General features: G+C 35.5%; 1 protein-coding gene across 6 annotated transcripts in view; it reads right to left on the reverse strand.

The window, feature by feature from the left end:
- TCF12 (transcription factor 12) overlaps positions 1-22,474 on the reverse strand; it is a 375,328-nt gene that overhangs the window by 221,702 nt on the left and 131,152 nt on the right. The window lies entirely within an intron of this gene.

Raw genomic sequence — 22,474 nt, forward strand, 5'->3', positions numbered from 1 at the left:
TATCCTCCTTAATGTACCTTCTGAAGCTTTGGCTCCATTATTTTCACCTTCCAATCAATCCCCAGAAAAATCTGAAAGAGCTGGAGATCTCTCAATCCAGCCATTTCTCCCTTTTCTGTTTTGAAGACCAGCCTTTCTCATCCTTGACTCCTAACAGGGTACACTTTCCCAACCCCTTCTGAGATTCTTTCTACGATGAAATACAAATGGTTGACTTTTTTTGTTTCATTCTTGCATGAGAAAACTCTAGATGTTACAAAAACAACATTCTGTTAAGTATAGAACCTCTTTTTCTTCAAAAAAATTCCTTGAAGTCTTCTGTGATTTAGATGAGAAGGGGTCTGTACTAAGTTAAATGCTACAAATTCTCCAATAACTAGCCACGATTCCCAAGGCTCTTTCATAGGGACAGAATTGCCAATTGAAGGACTAGGTGACAAAAGCAAGGAAAGGAAGTCAGTGCCCAAAGTAAAATACACTAATTACTAATTCAGTTAGTAGGACCCTAATTTATTCTTTTTATGAATCTGTACTTCCTATATCAAAAACAGTACAGAGAAAAGATGGGTACCTACTATAAACAACACATTAGGCACAATTTCAAATGAAACAGAAGCTTTAAAAACACACAGATTACATGTAAAAACAAAACAAAACAAAAACCAACAACAACAAAAAAACAGTGTTTTTGTTTTTTTCATTCTTGGAGAATTCTTATTAAAATTCTAGATTTAAGAAAGATTCTACAAGTCTGGGGAGTATCATGTAAAAACACACTTTGTTACTAAATACCAGTATCCAGTTACCTGTGGTCTATTTTCCAAGCATTTTCTTTGCAATCAACACTGTAGAATAGCAGATAGGATTCCAATGAGACCCAATCCAAGACAAAGACTACTATCAATCTACAAAATCCATTAATATAAAGCTACTTAGGAAACTGCAAATAATTTTAGGAAAAGTTTTATTTAAAAAGATCATACTTTCCATTTGTAACTTTTTTTCTAAATGAGTTACATTTTTAAAATATCATATATCCAAAGTAAAATGCAAAAGTAAATTGGCTCCTGAAAGCAGGGTCTCAAATATTTGCACACCCATGTTCATAGCAGCATTATTTACAATAGCCAAAATGTAGAAGTGACTTCAGTGTCCATTGACAGATGAATGGATAAACAAAATGTGGTATATACCTACAATAGAATATTATTCAGCTTTAAAAAGGAAAGAAATTCTTACACATGCTACAACTTGAGGACATTATGTTAAGTGAAATAAGCTAATCACAAAAGGACAAATAGTATATGGTTCCACTTATATGAGGTACCCAGAGTAGACAAATCCATAAAAAGCAGAATGGTGGGCCTGGCGGTGGGGAGTAAACATAACTTTCATTGAACATTTAGAACAAACAATGCAAACTTATTTTGATGATCCTATTTCTAATGAAAAGAATTCATTTTATGACTCTGAATTGTCTTTTATTAAATAATTAATGAATATGGGGGCTTTGTGTTATTTTAAATACATTTGTAAAAGAAAATATATGGGTGCCTGCTATAGAAAACATCTCAGACAAAATTTTAAGTGATAAATGAAATTCTGTGAAAACACATACTTAATTCTCATCAGGTGACACTAATTACTTCCACAACATGAAAGAAGAGCAAAGATTAATTAAATAAAATGGTAATTAATTAAGCCACCAACTAAAGAGTACTACATACCAACGATACAAGACATGTAGAGGGCTCAAAGGATGCTACAGAATAACAAGGATCTGGCTAGGGTTTAAACTCAGAGCTCTATAGCTTTATTGTTAATGTATCTAGACTCTGAGCAGAAGATCGTGGCTGGCACTGACAAAGGCAAGAGTCATCCTTTAGCATCAACGATTCCTTTCTGCTGAACACAATGGCTGTACAAACATAGAAATATGACAGGAATAATAAACTTTCCAAAGCTTCAGCCACAAGACCAAGGTAACCAGGAAAAAAAGAAATTACACACAGAAAATAAACAATACAGAAATTATACAAATTGATCAAAATCTGAAAAACTTTTATCAACAAGAAAATATACCACAGTTGCAATACAGTAATTAGGAGGAAAACATTTCTATTAAGATATGTCTGAATCACCACTGCCATATATTTTTCCTTCCTTACTATTTCTAGTCTACACATGCCAATTTAACAATTTTTGAGATGCTAGTGCCTCAACTTACAGATTAAAATGGTAGATGTAACAGAAAGTTTAGGAATAATTAAGTAGTAGAAACACTTCTGAGTCTTGCTTAACTTTCTAATTAATCTATTTCTCTGCAACAAAATTAAAAGGGTTAACCAATAATTCAACTAATATAGAGATTTAAATGACACTTTTTTAATCTTTTATATACAGAATCTCTTTAAGTACCTGCTTTTCTGAATGGAACCAATTAAAATCCAATATATATTTTGATTCCATGTGCCTCATTTTAAAAGGCTTAATATTTTATTTAACATTTTTCAGTAAAGAACAAACATTAAATTTTAGACCGTATATCTAAAAACACTGGTTTGTGAATTCAATGAAACAATCTGCTTCCTTCTCTTGTAAAACATTTAATAGGAAAAGTAACTGAAAGCTAATCATAAATTACTACACATACAGGCACTTCCCTAAGAGGCTGGGAGCCTGAAGACAGAATACAAGGTGTAACCAAGTTTTTGAGATGTCAGAGAGCAAGACTCTTGGAGGAGCAAGTAAACTTAGCCAAGTAAAACATCTAGCATTACTTTCTTTCCTACGAAGGACTCAGGTACTAGTTTGCCTGCCTCCTCTCTACTGCCACCATCTTTTTTGACTGAAAGTGCTCTCTTTCTTGAATCAATACAAAATTATCTCACAGCTTCTATCCTACTACTTCTTTCATTCTCCTAGCACAAAATCCTAGAGACTTCTCTAGGTTTTTAGCCATTAGCAAAAACTGGAAACATTTTTTTGGGGTAGTGACTTTTCTATACCCTATACACCTGTTCCACACCGCCCCCGCCCCCGCAATCTGGGCCCCCAGGGGCTCAAAAACAGTACAGGGTTTGTGTACATGAAGCATTATTCAAGCTTTGGTGAGGCTCAGACAAGACCTACCTGGAGGTAAAAGGGGTGAATGAGGAGTAAAGCTGCTGACCAGCTCCTTCTCTCCCACCTGCTATCACCAGACCTATCACCAAAGACTCTGTCACCCTAGACTACAAGGAGGGTGAAGGGAGAAACAGGTCTGGAATTGCAAAATATTTCAGGTGCTGGTGGGGAGTCTAGAGAGCAGAGAAGTAATGAAAGGGAAAGCGGGGTGGGGGATACACAAAATCAAGAGAAGAGTAGTCAGGATATCCCTGCAGCAAAGCTATAAGAAAAACAAGTCAGGGCTTCCCTGGTAGTGCAGTGGTTGAGAATCCTCCTGCCAACGCAGGGGACACAGGTTCGAGCCCTGGTCCGGTAAGATCCCACATGCTGCGGAGAAACTAAGCCCGTGTGCCACGACTACTGAGCCTGCACTCTAGAGCCCGCGAGCCACAACTACTAAGCCTGCGAGCCACAACTACTGAAGCCCATGTGCCTACAGCCCGCACACAGCAACAAGAGAAGCCACTACAATGAGAAGCCTGTGCACCGCAACGAAGAGCAGCCCCCACTCGCCACAACTAGAGAAAGCCTGTTCACAGCAACAAAGACTCAACACAGCCAAAAATAAATAAAATAAAAATAAATAAATTAAAAAAAAAAAAAAGCTTTTCAGAAAAAGAAGTCAATACAGCCAGTTTGCTTTGTATTATGCCCAAGAGTTATTCCTTGTGGAAAAGGGACATATATAAAGTTGGGAGGAAGAGCACAGCAGATTGTATACCTCTCTTTCTCTCTCTTTCTCTCTTTCATACACACACACACGCAGACACACACAGCTTTTGGTAGCACTGAAATCAGGTTTTTATTCTAGCAAATAAAATGTACTTCAAAAATATCAAATCCCAACACTGTTATAAATAAGGAAAAGATAATATACTTTGCAGGATTGCCATCTGCTATAGGATGATTCAATAGATAATTTGATAAAAGAAATATGATTGGAGATAGCTATGTCAGATAACCAAAGCTATGGATGTGTCTCTTCAGTAGTTTCTTCACTCAATTTTATTTGTGGGGTAATGATATTCTTTTAGATCAGACTCAAAGGCTGCAATCAATTGTAAAACAATATACACCTAAAAACCCACCACCACCATTTTTTATTATATTTCTCAAATTTTAGATACTTATGAAATAAATCTACCGATGTGTTTTTCCAGAAATTCACTGTGAAACAGAATCAATTAGAATATAAAAGCAAATCCTTTGTTTTTATGTTACACATTAACGAAAAACAAATAAAACAGAAAAGCTATGGAAATGTTGAAATTGTAAGGAAATACAAGATCTGCTGCTTCATATCAAGTACATAACATTGGTTACAGAAATTTTTTTTTTACTAAAAAAATTGAGATTCTGTAAAATGAACTGTCAAATTAAAAAGTTTGACTCTTTTTAAAGTATGTAAGAAAATAAGACCAGTAAAAAGATGAAAAGAATCACCTTTTTAGGTCATCTTTAAAATTAATCACAATTTCTATTTGGAATTGATGAGAACTAAGATTTTAAAAGTAGGGATATTCTAGTGCCAAAGTACACTAGAATAAGATAATTAAACATGACTAATTTCAAGAAAATGACTAATTTTGAAATTAACTTCCAAACAGTGATTTCGCTATGCTATTTTTATTAGCCACATCACTCTATATGAATGTCCTGTAAATATACAATTAAACAGGACATTCTAGTGATTTAATCAATGAAGTAAGAGTAGAAGGTCAAAAGGAAACGGCAGGTCTATCTGTTTAGGAAAAATAAAAAACTGCCTAATGCCCAGGGATTGAAACTAAGTTCTCAAAGGGCAAGCAGGTATTTTGTACCACCTTGAGAACTATCTGTAGTGACCTGGTATATTGAGGATTTGCTCTGATTGTCTGAAGAGACATTCTAATAACCCTGACAAAGCTCCTGAGCCATCTCCAAGCCTTCCCTAAACTATCTGGCTGTCAAATTTCTGGAAACAAGAAAAGGCCCTCCCAGTGCACCTAAAAGCAACTGTCATACTCCTCTGGAATCTAAACAACAAAGCCCTGCACCTAAACAACAATGTCAGATGTTTTCTTCCACAGAGGCACTAAAGAAGTCCACTCTAAAAAAGGCTTGATGCCTCTTCTCCAACTCTGGATAAGTCTCAGCAAAAAATGTCCCTATTCAGTCTCTCAATGATACAATCCCATTAGATTTACTTCATAAACATTTTCAAAATCTGTCTATGACTCACTATTTTTATTTTATTTTATTTTATATTTATTTACTTGGCTGCACCAGGTCATTTGTTGCGGCACATGGGATCTTCGTTGTGGCATGCGGGATTTAGTACCCTGACCACGGATGGAACCCAAGCTCCCTGTGTTGGGAGGGCGGAGTCTTAACTGCTGGACCACCTGGGAAGTGCCTGACTCACTATTTTTAACATGATCATTTTAGTCTGAGCCACCATCACCTCTGTATTATGGCAATAGCCTCCTAAAGAGCCTCCCTGCTTCTTGTCCCTGTGACAGTGTGTATACTCTACATACGAACTAGAATGACCTTTTCAAAACAACTCAAATCCTGTCAATCCTATGCTCAAAATCTACCCATCTCATTCAGTATTAAATCCACTGGTCTACAGCGTTTCATGGGTTCCACCTCCCACCTCTCTGACTTCATCTCCTACTATTCATTCTCTTAGATCACTCTTTTTCAACTACATGGACCCCTGTTTTTGCTCAAACACAGTAAGCATGCTTCCTCCTTAGGGCCTTGCCACTTGTTCTTCCCTCTTCATAAAATGCTTCCTCCCAGATATCTGAATGGTTTGTTCTCCTAATATCCTTCAGGTCTCTCTATTCAAATATCATATTATATGGGGGGATGTTTACAATCTGTTTTTCCCCCCAGTAGATTGAAAGCTCCAGGAAAACAAGAGTGTAGTCTGTTTTGTTCAATATTTTATGTTTGGTGCCTGGAACAATGTCTGACACACGGTAGGCATTAATAAATATTTGTGGAAGAAATAAATGTATAAAGTGGAAACAATATTCAGTTTAATGTAAGTGGGGCTGAAACTGGTTCCCTATTTGTTAGCTTACCATTCTTCTTTAGAAATAATCAAAACCAATATTCTAAATAAATGAATAGTAGTTTAAAAATTCCAATGAGAAGCAGTTAGACTATAAGTGACTCTATGAACTAGACAAGTAACTACCCCCAAAGAGCAAACATTATTTAAAAAGTGTTAGAGAAACCTAAATCCTCACTAGGCTTGGTGGCTAAACCACACACAGACGTTTAATACCACAGTTTTGAAATAACCTCATCACATGTCCTAAGAAAAATCACTTTGTATTCACTATAGTACAGTCTAATGTACACTGCTATAAAAGGAACTCTAAATAAAAAATGTTCCAGAAGTTTCATGTAGTCAGCATGATGTTGGGATATTTACAAACGTGGTTAGAAATGCAATAATCTCTTAAATTTGGTAACACATCTTTCATATTCCCTTAACCACTCAGTTACCCATTGTATTAATTTCTACCTTGGCAATATTTTGAGTAACTATCCCTTGCTCTGATTCAGGTCCCGTGTATTGCTTATTCTTCTATTATGTTCCATGCCAATCCACAGTTAACATTGCCAGCACAATTATCTTGCCATAAACACAAGTTGGATCACATCCATTCACTTTTCAAATATGATCCTCTGCTGCCTCAGGAATAACACTCACACTCCTGAGAGTAGCATTCTTCATGGTGGCCTCAATCTACTTTATTCAGCTTCAATACATACTATATTTCTCAGAAAACTCAATGCTCAGGATTCCCTGGTGGCACAGTGGTTAAGAACCTGCTTGCCAGTGCAGGGGACACGGGTTCGAGCCCTGGTCCAGGAAGATCCCACATGCTGTGGAGCAACAAAGACAGTGTGCCACAACTACTGAGCCGGCGCTCTAGAGCCCGTGAGCCACAACTACTGAGCCTCTGTGCCACAACTACTGAAGCCCACGCACCTAGAGCCTGTGTTCCACAACAAGAAAGCCCGCGCACGGCAACAAAGACCCAATGCAACCAAAAATAAATAATGAATAAATAAATAAATAAAAATTAAAAAAAAAAAAACCTCAATGCTCCAACCTCATCAAGACATTAATCACTCCCCAAACATGCCAAGCCTTGTCACACATTCATATTCTACTCCTATTGCTTCCTAGTCCTAGAATATCCACGCTTATCTTTTCCCCCACCTACTGAGTTTCTAATTTTGAATCAGTCTAAGATCGAATGTCCCCTCTTCTGAGATGTGTTCTCCATCAACTAAGTCAATATTAATCACACTTCTTCAGAAAATAATTTGCACTTATTTTGTCTTCAACATTGACAGTTATTTTTCACGTATACCTTACCAATAAAACTTTATAACAGGGAACATACCTTGTTCATCTCTATGTACTTCTGGTACTTCGCACAAGTGTGGTATTTTGCATTCAAATGTCTACTAAGTGGTTAAGGCACATATAAAATTAGGGGATTCACATGACAGTCTGTCATAAGAATTCAGTTAACTAGAGATGGGTTAAAAAAAGAAATTCAAGGTAGAAGAGGGACGTCTAGCAATCTAAGTAGATCTCCAAGAATTAGTAAAATAATAATAATTATTATTATTTTAAAAGTTTTTTATTTTTAATTTTTACACTTTATTTATTTACTTTTGGCTGTATTTGGGTCTTCGTTTCTGTGCGTGGGCTTTCTCTAGTTGCGGCCAGTGGGGGCCACTCTTCATCGCAGTGCGCAGGTCTCTCACTGTCGCGGCCTCTCTTGTTGTGGAGTACAGGCTCCAAACGCGCAGGCTCAGTACTTGTGGCTCACAGGCCTAGTTGCTCCGCGGCATGTGGGATCTTCCCAGACCAGGGCTCAAACCCGTGTCCCCTGCATTGGCAGGCAGATTCTCAACCACTGCGCCACCAGGGAAGCCCAAAAAGTATTATTTTTAAAAGCAGATTGCAAATATGCTGGAGGCAATCTCAAAACTGAACTAGTGAGTTCAGCTTCCAACATGATGCACTACGCTCCTACAGACAGCTACTATAAATTCTGGAGAAAAAATATAAATATAAAACAAACTACGTAAAGACCCCACCTTAAGAGTAAACCTAAAGGGTTTACCAGGAGAATGAACAAAACCAGGCTGATTTTGGATGGGAATATAAACTTGGAAGAAGAGACCAAAATGAGTTTCTGCTTTTAACAGCTTTAGGGATCAGCACAGGTGAGTTTCCCACTTTAACGCTTCATCCCGCAGGCAAGCAGCAGCCACAGCACGCAGGAACTAAAATTCCAATAGAAAACTTACTATCTTTCTGGATAGAAGGAGAACAGGGAAGAGCAGGACAACCATAATCACCAGAAAGTAAGGACAGAATCCTCAAAAGGAGAGAGGCAGAAAAGATGAGTCCCAAATTTGGGCCACATCTCTGCTCAAGTCTTTGGATGAGCCCTGACGCACACATTCACAGGGCAGTTTGCAGTTGAGGCTAAAAGAATCAAATCAAATTGAGATTTGAGCAGCTGATAACCTCAGGCAAGATAGAGTTTTCACTCTGAGTCTGATCCAATTAATGGCTCAATAAAACACAGAAATCAGAACTCTTTGGAGGAACATAAAAGAAACCAAAATTTCCACAAATAACATTCATAGTATCTATAACACAAGCCAAAACTCCATGACAATGAAATGTGACCCAATCTCAAAGAAAAAGATAATCAAGAGAGGCCAACTTCAAGATGACCCAGATACTGAGATTTTTCAGACAAGGGCATTAAACCAGGTACCTTACTATACCCAATCAAGTAAAGGACATATGCTTGTAATGAATGAAAAGACTGGAAATCTCACAGAGAAAAAGAAAACACACACACATACACACAAAAAACAAATGAAAGTTTTAAAAATTAAAATATCTGAAGTCTAAAAAAAAAAATTCTTGGATGTGTTTAAGAAAGGAATGGAGATGACAGTAAAGAGTGAATGAATTTGATGACAGATCAACAGAAATAATTCAATTTGAAAAAAAATTAAAAGAAAATAAACTGGGTCTTAGAGACCTAAAGGAAGATATTAAAAAGTCTAACATAGGCATAGTAAGAAAACAAAGAGACTAGGGTAGAAAAAATTTTTGAAGAAATAACGGCCAGAAAATTCACAAATGTAAAAAGACACAAATTTACCAGTTAAGGACACTCTGTAAACCCAAAAGGATAAATATTAAGAAAACCATGTGCAGGAGACCATAGTCAAATTTCTGACAACCAAAAATACAGAGAAAACCTTGAATGTGGACAGAAAAAGGACACATTACATACAGAAGAACAACAATTCAAATACTGCAGACTTGTCTTTAGAAATTATGAATGTCACCAGATGTGGAAACACATCTTTAAAGTACGGAGGCATGGGGATCTCAGCCAGAATAAAAATATCCTTCAAGAATGGAGATGAAATACATTTTCAAATAAAATAAAATTAAGAATTTGTTACCAGCAAAACTTCAGTACAAAATACTAAAAGAAGTTCTTCAAGCTGAAGGATATGTTATCAGAGAGAAACTTGAATCTTGAGGAAGGAAAAAAGAACATGAGAAATAGTAAATATAAGAAACTGGTTTTTTTTTCCTTTTAACTTCTTTAAAAGTTATTTATATAAAAATTGTAACATTCTCTCACAGGAGTTACAATGTATTTAGCTGTAATACATATGACAAATACAGCATAAAAGAAGGCAGGGGTGGGGATAAATAGACCTATAAGGTTACAAGATTTCTACATTTTATGTGAAATGGTAGAATATTAACTCTAAATTGACTGGGAGAAGTTAATGACATATATAGCCTGAGAGAAACTACCAAAGCGGAAAAAAATGCAGAGGCGTCACTAAAAAGCCAACCAATAAATTAAAATGGAGTCCTAAGAAATAGCCAAATCCAAAAGAAAGAAATACATTTGAACAAAATACAGAAAGAAAAAACAGAAAACAAATGAATTAGTACACCTTAATCTAACCATACAATGAAACATTCCATTTTTGTCTGAGGAGAAAGACAAACAGAGAAGCATCAAACAGATACTACTCATTTCAATGAGAACACACCTCACTGCTCTGTGAGCTCATAAAGTCACGCTGTTGCTCTTCTTCAACAAGACAATTATATTTGGGTTTGGTGCGGGAAAAGAAAGATGAAAATATTACATTGCCCTTGCACATTAAACAAAAAACATACAGTACCACACCACTGTGAAAACTGCATACAGAGGTTTTTAGGTTGTTTATTTTTATAGTACCCATCAGGATCATAAGTCAGTACCAATAAAGCAGCTTCTGCATAAGTATATTTTGGTGGATTTTTGCTGATTACCTAACACAATTTGCTATTTAAAAACAGCTGTGTGAGCAATTACTATTCTTAACTTAATTCCACAAACAATTCTATTCATTTCCTGTATTAAGGCCTGTGTACTCCCTGCGTTCAAGTCTTAGACCATTAATTCCTGTAATGGCAACACACTCTGCCTCTCTCAAAGTAACTCTGTAAAAATTTTTCCATCGTATTTTCCTCATATTTTAAAATCCCATCCTCATATACTCTTCACACTCCCACTCATTTATTTCTAAATTCACAAAACAAAAATTTATATTGACTACCTTCACTCCTTTCAATTTATGCACTTACTCATTAATGAATCTCTTGCTAGTATCTAGCCTCTTCCTAGACCACAACAGCAAAACCCAATGCCAGTCACAAAGAAGGCTCTCAGTAAACATTTGTTTATATAAAACTGAACTCTTTCATGTCATCAAAGGTTATTCTAATCATAAAGCATAAAGGCCCCTTCTTGGTCTTAATTTCTTAGATCTCTATTGCAGAGGTCTGCAAATTTCTCCTATAAACAGCCGAACAGTAAATATTTTATGTCTGTGGGTCATACCCTCTCTTTACCAACTGTTCAACTCTACCACTGTAGCACAAAAGGAGTCACAGGCGATATGTAAACAAATAAAGAGTAACTGTATTCCAATAAAACTTTATTTATAAAAACAAGTGATGAACCATGGGCCATATTTTGCCTACCCCTGCTCTATGGCATCCAATACTGTTAACCACCTTGCCTCCCTAGGACTTGCTGACGTTAACCTTTGGGCCCCTATTTCTATATATTAACACTTCCCCTTCTAGTGAAAAACTAGAAGTACCTGCTCTTCATTCCAAGAACTTCTCAATTTATGCTCTACCCCTTCAACTGCTCCCTCAGTTTTATGATTTTGACTATCCCATCTGAATGATCAATTTCCAAATGCACACTCCCAGCTTTAAGCTCAGTTCTGTGTTTTGCATCTTGAATCATCAAATTCCTGCTGAAAGCTTTCATTCAGCTCTCCTGCCATCATCTTAAACCCATATTTGAAACTAGACTTTTCACATACCCTTCACTTCCTCCTCATATGCCTTTGGACCCTAATTATTAATATTTCTAATACTACAGGTAGTACTATAATAGTTCAGGTCAAACTGGCATCATCTTTGATTCTCTCTTCTCTTCTCCCTCCACTATCCCTATACTGAGTATTCTTTATGAATGTCTCCTGCAGCAGATTTTCCATTCCTACTACCACCTTTTTATTCTGAGCTTTCATGATATCCTACATAGACTCTTTTGCTAGAGTCTCTCTGAATCTCCCTAAAACACTATTTCAAAATATTTAACCTAATAATATCCTGCCATTGTAGTCTTCCTAAAACAAATCTTTAAAACGTATTACCCCTAGATTTAAAAAGTAAACACTTCCAGTGCCCCACCACTAACAGAATAAATCCCAAATTCTTCAACCTGAAACTGAATATTTACTCCTCTGTTCCACAAATGTTTACCATCAATTGTGCTAGGTTTTGTCTCTCCTATTTTTAAAGCCTTTGAAACTCCAGTTACAATTGCCTCACTGCTTCCAACCCTAATAGTCAAAAATGCTAATTTCCTATTATGGCATACACAGTGTCATGCTCTAGGGAGGACTCTAGGCACTGTTGATAGAGACATGCACAAGACACAGAAACCCTGCCCCTCAAGGAGCTGTCATTCAGTGTTTTGCATTCAAACTCTCAACTGTAACCATGAGGCACATTCATTGTACATAGTACTATTCAAGAACACTTATTGCTCTTATTATTCCTCTTGGCACTTCTATCTCCTCTACACTTAATTCTTACTGATTTTACGCTCACTTTAAATTCCACCTCTGCTGTAAAACATGACCAACTTCCTTAATCCTTACTAGGTCCTCTCTTTAATATTTATACTTATAAATCTACGTCGCACAGCACAGAAGTCATATTGTTCTTAAGAGAACACCATCCAACATGGGGTCTCAAATTAATTTAAGACCAAAGACCACATTCAGCTCTCATTCTGTTTCACCTACAGTGCTAAATACATAGGAGACACTCAATGAAAAAGTTTTTGTGTACAAAATGACACTGCTAATTAATATATGGACAGGTTTTCTAGTAGCAGCTGCAGCTTTTACTTATCTACTTACATTCACTTTCCCCAGTCCCACGATGAACAGTATGAGTTTGCAAAAGAGCATTCATAAGGGATACAACTGATGACCAAAGCACAGAACAAAGGTAACCACATCAAGAAGACACTCAAATGAAACACCTGACATTAGCTCAGTGCTCTAATGGAATGAACTAAAACTCTCTTGTTCATACTCACAGGTATTTATTACAGTACCATGTAAGCAAAAATTACTGCCATGTAAAGATTTCTAAATTTTATACTCTCATAATTAGTGTCTAGCCCTTAAAAAATTGAATTTAAGTAATTTAAAAACATCTACAACTTATGAAGATGAATAATTACATCAAAACACTCCCCCACCATCCAACTTTTAGAGCTATTAAACTAGTTGAAAAAGCTGAACATTGCATATGTAAATAAAGCATATCACTCTCTTCTTAAATTGAAGTATAGCTGACTTACAGTATTGTGTTAGTCTCAGGTGTACAGCAAAGTGATTCAGTTATACATATGCTTTTTCTCAGATTCTTTTCCATTATAGGTTATTACAATATATTGAATATAGGACTTCCCTGGTGGCACAGTGGTTAAGAATCCGCCTGCCAAAGCAGGGGACATAGGTTCAAGCCCTGGTGTGGGGAGATCCCACATGCCACGGAGCAACTACGCCCATGCGTCACAACTACTGAGCCTGCACTCTAGAGCCTGTGAGCCACAACTACTGAGCCTGCGCACCACAACTACTGAAGCCCGCATGCCCTAGAGCTCACACACCACAACTACTGAGCCCATGCGCTGCAACTACTGAAGCCTGCGCACCCAGAGCCCATGCTCCGCAACAAGAGAAGCCACCGCAATAAGAAGTCCATGCACCGAAACGAAGAGTAGCCCCTGCTCGCCACAACTAGAGAAAGCCTGAGCACAGCAATGAAGACCCAACACAGCCAAAAATAAATAAAATTTTTAAAAAAAGATATTGCATATAGTTCCCTGTGCTGTAAGTAAATCCTTGTTGTTGATCTATTTTATACATAGTGGTGTGTATCTGTTAATCCCATGCTCCTAATTTATCCTTCCCCCCACCCTTTCCCTTTTGGTAACCATGTTTTCTATATCTGTGAGTCTGTTTCTATTTTGTAAATAAGTTCATTTCCATTATTTTTTAGATTTCACGTATGTGATATCATATAATATTTGTCATTCTCTGACTTACTTCACTTAGTATGATAATCTCTAGGTCCATCCATGTTGCTGTAAATGGCAATATGTCATTCTTTTTTATGGCTAAGTAATGTTCCATTTTATATATATATATATAAAATATCTTCTTTATCCATCTGCAATATAATTATTCTCCAGTCTGTGGGTTGCTTACCCAGGGGTATGGGACTTAATTATATCACGAGTCCACTCCCCTACCCATTTCATTGTTGTCCCTTCTTTATGTCTTTAGTTGTAGAAGATCTTTTCTGGTAGGTTCTGTTCCTTTTCACTGACGGTTGTTCTGCAGATATTTGTGAATTTTGGTGTATTTGTGAGAGGAGGTAAGCTCAGTGTCTTTCTACTCCGCCATCTTGGCCCTGTCACCCATATCACTCTTGAAATCTCTAACTCAAGAGTATTTTTAGTTTAAAAGTAGAGGGCTGCTTATCAAAATTATTTACCAGAAACTTAAAATTTACATTAAAAATTATCTCTATTATATAACAGAATATAATTTGGACAGAAAAATAAGATCTGCACCCCAAATCTTACATATTGCCTGTGGGCATGGAAAATGATACACTTTGCAAAACTGGCAGTTTCTTAAAAGATAAAAACACATATATCCTTTAACACAACAATACTATCCCTAGGTATTTGTGCAAGATAAAGTGAGAAAAAAGTACACCCACAAGGAGTCTTTTACATGAATATTAAGGATAGTATTCATAAGAGCTAAAACTGATAATAATAATCCAGGTGCCCATCAATAAAAAAGATGAATAAAGGAACTGTGGTTTATTCATTCAATGCAATACTGCTCAGCAATACAAAAAAAAAAAAATAGACTAGTGGTACATGCAACGACATGCATAAATTTTGAAAACATTATGCTTAATAAAAGATACCAGATACCAAAGATTGATTTCATTTATATGTTGACCTACAACAGAAAAAACAAAATCATAATCATAAAAATAAAGACTGTGGATGCTTCTCAGGTACAGAGTTGACAAGGAAGGAGTAAAAGGGATATAAATGGGGTGAGGAAAATGTTTTATAAAACAACAAAATGTTCCTAAGTTTATTCAACTGAAAATAACAATTATAAACTGTGGACCAAACTTTTAAAAACAACTGTTTTAAGACAAGGAAGAATAAACAAAAGGAGGCAAAAACTGAAAAGGATCTGATCAGTGAAAAAATATAACTAGACTCACTAGGTAAGATCCAAATCTTTATGATTTGTCTGATGAGGGCATTTCCCAGGCAGCATGGCATGTGGTGGCTAGATAAGCAGAAAGCCACTATTTTCTTGCTTAAGGAGCCAAAACATAGAATTTGGGAATGCCAGTGTGGCTGGAAATTAAGGAGGGAAACAAAGAAAGAAGAAAGCCACAGTTGGCTTTCAACTGCTGGTACCCAGTAATTAGAGGGCTTGATAAATAATTTGAGCTTTCCACAGGCCTGCCTTAACAAAGCATAAAATCAAGTCTCAAGATAATTGACCAAAAATGTTTAACCACTTTCAAATAATGTAAATTCTTATTTGTTTTATAGAGCAAAAATAAACCTCTGCAGACGAAGAGAAACTAAAACCTCTACGACACATCTTCTACATTGAAAAATATGAAATAAAAAATTAATAGATGTGTGGAGAAATTAAAATGTGACCTATAGCCTAGGAAACACATTCCATACAGACACATCTCAGGATGACACAGAGGTTGCAATAAGCAGAAAATGATTTTAAAACAGCTATTGTAAGTATTCGAAGACTTTAAGAAAAAGATGGTCAAAATGAATGAACAGATGGAGATTCTCAGTAAAGAAAAGCTTTTGAAAATGGAAATTCCAGAATTTAAAATTACAATAACTGAAATAAAAAATTTGCTGAATAAGCTTAACAATGAACTGGAACAAGAAGAAGAAATGATAAGTGACATTGAACATAAAAAATACTGGGAAAAAAAAGAGTAGAGCTTTAGCTACCTGTTAGACCATACTAAATGGTCTAAAATACATGTAATCTGAGTATCAGAAGGAGATGAGAGAAAAAAGGAGGCAGAATATATATCTGGAATAAAATTAGGCAAAAAGTTTCCCATATCAGTGAAAAACATCAACTTGTATGCAAATCTAATGAGCTCAGCAATTCTAAGCAGGAGAAATTTAAATACTAACAAAGCACAACTTGGAATGAAGAGGGAAGATTAAAATTTTAAAACAAGAAACATACTAGTACCATAGTCAAGTGATAGCTTTAGAAACAGTAGTGGGTACCATAAGCAAATGGTCCCCAATATTAGATACCATAAGAGAAGAGACACTGACTTCTAAAGTATTCTTTGAAGTTCAAATAGAAGTCTACATATGTGTGGCAAGGATGACATAGTGATTTGATAAAAAAGCACTAGCTTGGTCTTTGCTGAAGCAATAGAAAGCAAACACCTATAAGTTTTTTCATTTAGGGGCTGCCCTTGTGGCGCAGTGGTTAACAATCTGCCTGCCAACACAGGGGACACGGATTTGAACCCTGGTCCGGGAAGATCCCATATGCCGCAGAGCAACTAAGCCCATGCACCACAACTACTGAGCCTGCACTCTAGAGCCCGCGAGCCACAACTACTGAGCCCATGTGCCACAACTACTGAAGCCCGCATGCCTAGAGCCCGTGCTCTGCAACAAGAGAAGCCACTACAATGAGAAGCACACATACCACAATGAAGAGCAGCCCCCGCTCGCCCAACTAGAAGAAAGCCCACACGTAGCAACGAAGACCCAACGCAGCCAAAAATAAATAAGATAAAATAAATAAAACATTAAAAAAAATGTGTAAAATCCAAGCCTTACCTTTCCACTGCCTTTCAAACATTATCTATTCCTACAATCAATATCTCTCTTTTTCCAATTTTGGGACTGGCAATATGGAATAAAATGAATGATTATTACTAATGCAAACATCACAATGCTATCATATATTTAAAATAATAATGCTTTGAAAAACTGTACAAAGAACTTAAGGAAAGACTGTTCATATGATTAATTCTTTCAGAGGTTCCTGAGAAATTAATGCATAAAAACTACACTGTAAAAGCGAAACACTATTTTAAATTAATATAAAATTAAAAGTGAATTTTATCATATTATGAGCATATTTGGTCCTATGTACATAAAACTGTAAATTTGTGGGTTCCTAGAGAAGAATGGGTACATACATAAGTCAAATAAACAGCAGCAAATTATGTTCATTAACAATGTTAGGGTGGTACAAACCAAAATGATATAATGAAAAAAACTACCCAAATGATAGAGAGTGCATGCTTTTTGTCAAACAGGAAAGAGATCTTGGTCTTTCACCATGGTTTAACGTCAGTGGAAGAATATGAGTGGTGGCTTAAGGTTGGTAAATTCTTCCAATTACACCCAGGAGATAAACTAAATCTAAAGGGTGAGAAGGTAAATGCAATGTTATTTTTGAAAATGTAATGCAAGTGAAAGGTAGAAAATTTTATGTTGTTAAAATGTGATTTATATCCAGTGTTTAAAGGAAAGGTTTATTCAGCTGAGGGTAAATTCTGTCTATAAAATTTTCAGAAATATTTGTTTTCCTTCACAATCCAAATAAAGCGGAAGGGGGGAAAGTCAAGAATAATTTTTTAATACTTCTGTACTACTGCAGTAGGATACTACTGTCTAACACTTAAAAGTTGATCTTCAATTTCTGCTCAAGGTGAAGATCTCCATAATCCAATCAATCTGTGGTCATTCAGCACCATTACAATTTCTTATATTAAGCATCTCTATTAAACTACTAAAATTATTATTTTTGAATAGTTTTAAGTGTATGAAATCGTTATCCTGTTCAGTATTTCTGAAAATAAGATTGTAACTGATATACAAATAGAAGAGAGCCTAACCTAACAGAATGGTTTAGAGACCCAGAGTTAGCAAATACAGGTGAAGAGGTAAAATCTCACAATTCTGCTCTATAAACATCTATGATAAAATAACCTATCTGTACCTCTGAGTATAATTTAAAATGTTTCCCAAGTATCATTCAGAAGGCCTTTTCAGGTATTTAAAACCCTACGGAAAAAGTGATGTCAATGGTAAAATGCTGGCAAAATACTTTTAGTTGACGATATTTCCTTAAGTCGGCACCTATTCATTCGAACTTTGCTCTGTGGCCTTTGGCTGAGTTAGCCATTATTCTTCGCCCCTTAAAACCTTAAACCCAAAGAAGTTGTAAAGATAAAATTCATAGTTTAAATGGATTTCTCCCTATGAGCAAGGAACTAGACTTAGCTTCGTGACCTCCTCAATTATGTCATTAACAAGATAGGGGAAAGGATGGGTAAAATATGAGGAGTTTATAAATTGTTCAGAGCTGCTTTAAGAGAGAAGAGGAAGAGAAAATAACTATACTTAGATTTCATAGTGATCAAAGACAGATCTGTGTCTTCCACCAACTCAGCAAATAAGCACACACTCAATTCTAAGTAATATATCCCCTTGTTTTACGAATCCCCTTGTTAGTCTCAAAGTGAAAAGGCTTGAACTGCACTGATTTACTCAATTCTGTATCTGCATACAATACCAAATATCTTAATTATCTGGTATTCTTCTCACCTCTTCTCAACATCTGAATCTCTGGTCTATTTTTTCCTCCAGACCTTCTTCAAAACGGCATTCCTATCTTTGATCAGGTTAGCTTTCAAAGCTCCTGCTATCCCAGGAAAACCTCTCAATTTCTCCCTTGGTGTGCCTTCACTTAGAGTAAGTTATTTATTCATAGAGTGAAGAAAACTTAACACATTCTAAACATTTAATATATTTATTCCAGAAGTTTAAGAGTGCCTGAAAAAATGGATCTAGTTGATTTCCTTCTATACCCAATTTCACTACTTAGTCTCCAACTCTGTCCTTTCAACTCAACAAAGCATATCAGGAAACTACCAAAGCCATATCCGGAAAATAATGCTCAGTCAGATGGACCCAAGCACAATCCGAGGCTTTTCCATTTACTAGGTATGTGATGACTCTGTCTCTTCTTCTATAAAATGGGGTTTAATAATAGTATATAACTCACAGCCTGAGGATGAGAATTAAATAAGATGATACTTATTAGGTACTCAGTATAGTGTCTGTCACGCAGTAAATGCTCAATAATGTAAGCTGTCTGAAACTGCAGAGATGGCCTTTTAATTCTCATTGTTAGAAAACTCATTCGGCAGTCTTGCCACATGAGAAAAATTGTGGAAGGTGGGTATCTGTTGTTTAATGAATTGACTGGATCTAGGTTGTATTTCCCATTTGTGGTATTACCTTTTCCAGTATCAGTTCCTCTCTGACCGGAATAATGATACCCTGCTGGAGCAATAATCTTCCTCAACATGAATGACTGATTATTCATAGTAAATGACGTCATCTCTCAAAGTCTAACCACAGAGTAGAACACTGACACAAGGTGAAGCCCACTGTGAAGGTACTCAGGCTGCAAAGACATTCGAGTTTATGCCAAATCAACTTCATTTTTTCCCTGTTTTTATGAGACAAAACCCTAGAAAATAAAAAAGAAGTAGTACAGTCGGCTCTCTGTATATGCAGGCTTGGCATCTGCAAATTCAACCAACCATGGATGGAAAACAGTTGAGGAAAAATATCCCAGAAAGTTCCAAAAAGCAAAACTTCAATTTGCTGTACACTGGCAACTATTTATATAACATTTACATTATATTTACAACTATTCAGATAGCATTTACATTGTATTAGGTACTGTAAGTAATCTAGAGATGACTGAAAGTATATGGGAGATGTGCATAGGTTATACACAAATACTATGCCACTTTACACAATGGACTTGAGCATCCATGGATTATGGCATTCCAGGACAGTCCTGGAATCAATCCCCTGAAGATACCAAAGGATGACGGTATCTTCATACACTGGAGGAGTGGGTGAAGGAGTCGAGGTAGTAGGCCAAACAGTTCAAATTGTATGACTTAAATGTCACATCTTTTTCTTTGCCTCAGTTTCCTCATTTGTGAAAATCAGATAACAATGGCTCTGCCTACTTAAATGAGACAGCATGTAAAATGCTTGGAAAGCACCTTGCATGTAGTAGTTTCTAAGTGTTTACAATGATCGATCCTCAAAAAACCGTTACCCTACAGTGTTTTAGTGGGTTATTTTAAAAGATTAAGGCAACACAAGACAGAAAATACTATCATTAAGTCACTGTTTTGTACAATTACCTAATCATAACTCTTTCCACAATTTAACAATTTCTATTCAATAAGCGTTTACTGAAGGTCTACTGTGAGTTAGGAACCATACTTTGTCATTCACTCCCCCACCAACAAGTTTCTCTTATTTGCTTTTTACATCTTCCCTGTGGTAGGCCATCAGCCCCACAAATGATGAAGCAAGTTAAAGTCGATAAAGCAGATGAAGTGCTCCCTCCTCCATAAATGCCTTTACACTTTATACCCACTGACTTCAAGACATATATTTATGTGGAAATCATAACAAATCTATGAACCTTGGAAAATACTGAATTCTTTTCAAGCATAAGATGTTGCCCCAAAAATGGTCCTAGAAGAAATTAACCTGAAAATCCCATGTGACTGAGAGTCAGAATGAAAAGCTTTAATCCTAACAAAGTAAAGTTAAGGATGCATTTAATTTTGGCCACAAAAATGTGTAAAAGCAAGACTGATTAAAAAAATTTAGAATAGCTTTAGAAAAGAAGAAAAATCAGTAAAGTGAATCAATCACAAATCTGCAACGCTCTCTGAGCATGATGATTCATTCAACAAGTAGAATGTATGCCTTGGAAGAGCTTCTCTAATGAACAAAAAGTTCATTAAAATGAAAATAATTAATCAACGGTGTAAGAAGTGTTAAACTGTACTTTATTTTTTAAATCCACAGATAAATTCTTAAATAATAAAAAATTTAAAGCACAGTAGAGTCATGTGGCTCATTATTGCAGATTTAATATAATGTGCTCTTACTCATGTCTATGTTCCCATAAATGCAATAATGCAATTGTTATATCCCACTTTTTCCTCCTAGCATCTCTGCTTTTTTCACTTTTCCCATTTAGTTTTAAAGGTTTTTTTTTTGACTGCTTCCAATTTGGAACTGTCCAATCTGAATGTACAAAACCATTCTACCTTATATTTCTCTTTTATCTATTAAGCTTCTTTTAATAAAAGTTTCTTTCCATCACAGTTTTAAGTAAAAAAGCAAGATACAAATTGCATGTTTACTATGATAACAACTTAAAAAACAATGCCTAAGGGGAAAAAAACTGGAGGGAAATACAAAAAGTACTAATTGTTTCATTTAAAAAGTTGGATTGTTATTTGCTTCCTTTTTACTGTTTTCAATTTTTCCTGAAATAAGTTACATCATTTGAAAAATTTTAAATGAGTTTATATAATTTAAAAATAAGCTTTTTTCAAATTTACAAAACAGAAACAGACTCACAGACACAGAAAACAAACTTATGGTTACCAAAGGGGAAGGGGGAGGAAGGATAATTTAGGAATTTGGGATTAAATTATACACATTACTATATATAAAACAGATAACCAACAAGGACCTACTGTATAGCACAGAGAACTACACTCAATGTCTTGTAATAACCTATAATGGAAGAGAGTGTAAAAAAAGAATATGTATATTTACATATATGTATAACTGAATCACTTTGCTGTACAACTGAAACTAACACAACACTGTAAATGAACTATATTTCAATAAATTTTTTTTAAAAAGAATGGCTTTTACACAGGGAACTGTATTCAATATCCTGTAATAAACCATAATGGAAAAGAATATGAAAGAATATATATACATATGTATGTATAACTGAATCACTTTGCTGTACACCTGAAACTAACACAACACTGTAAAACAACTATAGTTAAATAAAATAAATTTAAAAAAATAAAAAATAAGGTGTTTTTTTTTAAATCTTAAGTTAAACCAAAAGCAATCACTAGGCAAATACAGAACTCCTTCCAGTCTAACATACATTATCATTTAAACATGTATACATTTAAATATTTTCTCTTAATTATGCACAATTCAAATGCAATCACAAACACATCAAGAAATTCAGTATCTTTTACTTCACAGAAATTTCATCAACTTAAATACTGCTTTAAATGAATTAAGAACACTTAGTTTCTCCAAAGAACACATACAAATGGCCAACAAGTGTATGAAAAGATTCTCAAGATCATTAATCATCAAGGAAATGCAAATCAAAACCACAATTAGATATTACTTTGCACCTGTTAGGAGAGCCATTATAGAAAACAAAAACAAAACAAAACAAAAAAACAGAAAAAAAGTATCAGCAAGGATGTGGAGAAATTGGAACCCTGTATATACTGTTGGTGGGACTGTAACAATATGGAGGAAAACAGTACAGAGGTTTGTCAAAAAATTTAAAATAGAACTACCATATTATCCAGCAACCCTGATTTTTCTGGGTATTTATACAAAAGAACTGAAGACAGAACCTCAAA

This window comes from Balaenoptera acutorostrata, chromosome 3 (assembly GCF_949987535.1).
Source record: "Balaenoptera acutorostrata chromosome 3, mBalAcu1.1, whole genome shotgun sequence".
NCBI lineage: Eukaryota > Metazoa > Chordata > Mammalia > Artiodactyla > Balaenopteridae > Balaenoptera > Balaenoptera acutorostrata.